Source organism: Capra hircus, chromosome 21 (genome assembly GCF_001704415.2).
Source record: "Capra hircus breed San Clemente chromosome 21, ASM170441v1, whole genome shotgun sequence".
Taxonomy (NCBI): domain Eukaryota; kingdom Metazoa; phylum Chordata; class Mammalia; order Artiodactyla; family Bovidae; genus Capra; species Capra hircus.
Genome location: NC_030828.1, coordinates 40,584,823 through 40,589,221, shown reverse-complemented (window position 1 = coordinate 40,589,221; position 4,399 = coordinate 40,584,823). Strand labels below are relative to the sequence as shown.

Sequence of the window (4,399 nt, the reverse complement as noted above, 5' to 3'; positions counted from 1 at the left end):
GAGTGAAAAAATTGGCTTAAAGCTCAACATTCAGAAAACAAAGATCATGGCATCCGGTCCCATCACTGCATGGGAAATAGATGGGGAAACAGTGGAAACAGTGTCAGACTTTATTTTTTGGGGCTCCAAAATCACTGCAGATGGTGATTGTAGCCATGAAATTAAAAGACGCTTACTCCTTGGAAGAAAAGTTATGACCAAACTAGATAGTATATTCAAAAGCAGAGACATTACTTAGCCGACTAAGGTTCGTCTAGTCAAGGCTATGGTTTTTCCAGCAGTCACGTATGGATGTGAGAGTTGGACTGTGAAGAAGGCTGAGCACCGAAAATTGATGCTTTTGAACTGTGGTGTTGGAGAAGACTCTTGAGAGTCCCTTGGACTGCAAGGAGATCCAACCAGTCCATTCTGAAGATCAGCCCTGGGATTTCTTTGGAACGAATGTTGCTAAAGCTGAAACTCCAGTACTTTGGCCACCTCATGTGAAGAGTTGACTCATTGGAAAAGACTCTGATGCTGGGAGGGATTGGGGGCAGGAGGAGAAGGGGACGACAGAGGTGAGATGGCTGGATCGCATCACTGACTCAATGGACATGAGTTTGAGAGAACTCTGGGAGTTGGTGATGGACAGGGAGGCTTGGCTGCTGCGATTCATGGGGTCGCAAAGATTCGGACACGACTGAGCGACTGAACTGAACTGATATGGTTGTGAGGGCTTCCCTGGTAGCTCAGAGGTTAAAGCCTCTGCCTCCAATGCGGGAGGCCCAGGTTCAATCCCTGGGTAGGGAAGATCCCCTGGAGAAGGAAAAGGTAACCCACTCCAGTATTCTTGCCTGGAGAATCCCATGGACAGAGAAGCCTGGTAAGCTACAGTCCACGGGGTCGCAAAGAGTCAGACACGACTGAGCGTCTTCACTCACTCATTCACTCATACGGATGTGAGAGTTGGGCTGTGAAGAAAGCTGAGCGCCGAGGAATTGATGCTTTGAACTGTGGTGTTGGAGAAGACTCTTGCAAGTCCCTTGGACTGCAAGGAGATCCAATCAGTCCATCCTAAAAGAGACCAGTCCTGGGTGTTCATTGGAGGGACTGATGCTGAGGCTGAAACTCCAATACTTTGTCACCTCATGCGAAGAGTTGACTCATTGGAAAAGACCCTGATGCTGGGAAAGATCAAGGGCAGGAGGAGAAGGGGACCACAGAGGATGAGATGGCTGGATGGCATCACCGACTCAATGGACGTGAGTTTGAGTGAACTCCGGGAGTTGGTGATGGACAGGCAGGCCTGGTATGCTGGGATTCATGGGGTGGCTAAGAGTCGGACATGACTGAGTTGCTGAACTGAAGTGAACTGAACTGAATTGATAATTGTTATCTGTCAGCAGAATTTTCAAAGGAAAGGTGGGAAATAGGCAAAGTTTATTGCCTAGAATTACTGGAGACTGTTTATCCATAATTTTGCTGACATCCAGACACCATTAAAAAAACAAAACCTTCCTCAGAATGAAAATGGTTTGCTTTTTGAGAAATTTATTAGATTCTCAGTAGTGAGTTGCTCCCTGGTAAACTATTTTCAGTGAATCATCAGGACAGTACGATTTCTTGCTATCAACTTTCTTTGAAATATTAATTAGATGAGGAAGCACTGTTCGGAGTCCTTCAATGCACATTCTCTTTAAGCCTGCTTGGAATAATTCCTCTGCTTAGAATTATCATGGAATCCTTCCACCAATAATATGTGGGTGGTGGTTGTTTAGTTGCTAAGTCATGTCTGACTCTTTGCAACCCCATGGAACATATCCTGCAGTCTCCTCTGCCCATGGAATTCTCCAGGCAAGAATACTGAAATGGGTTGTAATTTCTTTCTTTGGGGGATCTTTCTGACCCAGGAATTGAAACTGTGTCTCCTGCATTGCAGATGGATTCTTTACCACTGAGTCACCAGGGAAAACCCTGGAGGGCAAATCACTGGAAATGTATTGATTAAAACTAATCTTCAGAAAACTCTTCCAATCATCATATGTGAAAAATTATGGGATCTGTCTCTCACTGACTCCAATTAAAATGGATTTTTTCTCTGGTCAGGAATATGTTTGATAATGGAGCAGAGGCAGTTGCAAATGTGCTACTCATTTTATTCTTTTTTAATAAGAACTGCGTAAGATAGGACTTACTTCATACTCTTGCTTGCAGGGTACAAACTCATAGTGGGACTATTATTATTTCTACAGAGAATATTGTATGAATCATTGCCATATGAAGAAGGATTCAAATATGAAGTCAAAGGATGTGGGGGAAAGTTGTCATAGAGATGTGTCACGTAGTTAATTCACAAAAAATATTATATTATTTTTTGGTATTTGAGATATATATAGCATTTGTAATCTTTAAAAAGTTTTCAATCCGTTCTGATTGCTTTGGTTACAAATATTTATTTTTATAAATTAATTTATGTACTATGTTAATTTTGTACTATTTAGCTTTCAGCACCACTAAACCTGGATCTATCCCTTATTTACTGGTTATAAAATAAAAGCACTATTCTTTTGTATATCCTCATTATATTGGTCTAGCATGCTTTAGGTTAAAAAAGTCAGAAAACAACACAGTCTGTGTCTGTCTGTCTCTCTCCAGTTTGAAAGGAACACTTAGTTAATGAAGGTTAACTTCAAAAGAGTTGTGATAGTTACTCACAAAAGCACATATTTGATTGGATGAAGAAGGGGAGCTAAAAACTGGAATAGAAGTAAGGAAGATGATGAGAAGATGAAAAGAGAGATAGCAAAATTTGAAAAGGTGGAGAAAGATACGGCAAGAGAGAGATAAGAAAGGAACTAACAGAGAGCAGTAAAAAGAAAGGCATGAGAAAAACTGAGGATGGAGATAATACCACTGGCTTTACAGTTAACTAACAACTGACTTCCAAAAATTACAATCATGATAAACAGGATATATAGAGGAATGATTTATTTTCCAGAGCTTTACTTCTTTCTGAGTTTTACCCTCTGTGTTTCTACACCATATGCATGCTCACTCTCCTCTCACATGATCTGATACTCGTGCCTAGTAAAGCAATCGAGATCAAGTGTGTTTCACAGGAACTCAGAATTGCACATTGGCTGAGATTTACAGTCCATCAGCTCAGACTTTTGTTTAAACAGGGTCTCCAAGGTGTAGAAGGAAGTGTTTTCACATTGTGTTTAGTAGATTTGAAACTGCTAGAACTATTCTTTTATCTCAAACATCATGAAAAGAAAAAGCTAGGTCAAGAGCTTCCACCAATAACATGGGGGTGGTTGTGGTTTAGTTGCTAAGTCATGTCTGACTGTTGTTTAGCTGTTAGGAGAGTCTAAAATTTTTCATATATCAAAGGAGCCTAAGTAGTACAGGACTGGTGAATTAGTTAATTTGCAGCTTAAGTGAGCAATTTCTAAGACCAAACATGGTCTACAGATTAAGTGGAAAACTACAACTTTATATTAAACATGTTTATTACACATTTTGTGATTTAAAATACTTATTGTATTGCAACAATTCACAAAAGCTACAATTCATAATCTGGTGAAATCCTTGCATCAGTGAATTTCCCAACTTTTCATTTTTTCCCCCCATTTTTATTGGTGGCAAAATGATCTTTCCAGTCAGTAAAGTAATAAACGTTAGAGTCCACCCCAACCTCTGCCCACTCAGCTACAACATCCAGTTGGCTATCAAGTCCTGACAGTTCTACCTTCCAAATGTTTTTGGAATTGTGTACTTTCCTGCAATTTCATGTCCACTGATCCAATTCAAGCTTTCATTATCACTCTGTGGTTTATGGCAATCACTTCCTAGCTGATCTTGTTGCCTTGGGACATATCATGTAATGAAGGAGTTGGCAAACTATATGTAGCTCAAGTGCCAAATCCAGTCTGTTATTTAAAAGAGAATTGCACTGGAACACAGCCACATCTATTTATTTACCTGTTGTCCTTATTGTTTTTATGCTACAGCAGCACCGCTGAGTAGTTGTGACTGAAACTACATGGTCCACAAAGCTCAAAATATTTAATATCTAGCCCTCTAGAGATGAAGTTTGCCAACTTCTGATATAATCCCTCTCCAATCTGAAGCCAGAATGACAGTTAAAAACCTCAAATATGATCATCACTCTTGCTTAAAATCTTGCACTAACTTCCTATAATCCACAGAATAAAATTCAGATACTTATACCAAGTATAATTCACAAGGCCATTCTTATTTTCTTTTCTGCCTACTTTTCTAGTCTTATTTTTCTGTTACTTCTCTACTTCCTTACTGTATTCTGTTATGATAAAGTACTTGCAATGCCCTGGATTTGTGATGTTCTTTCTCAAGTTATTTTTCTCTGGCAAATATAGTCATCTTTCAAACCTATATA

General features: G+C 39.7%; 1 non-coding gene across 1 annotated transcript; it reads left to right on the top strand.

Annotated features, from left to right (window-relative positions):
• Positions 718 to 789, top strand: TRNAW-CCA. The gene has a single exon. It is a non-coding gene; the product is annotated as a tRNA-Trp (tRNA).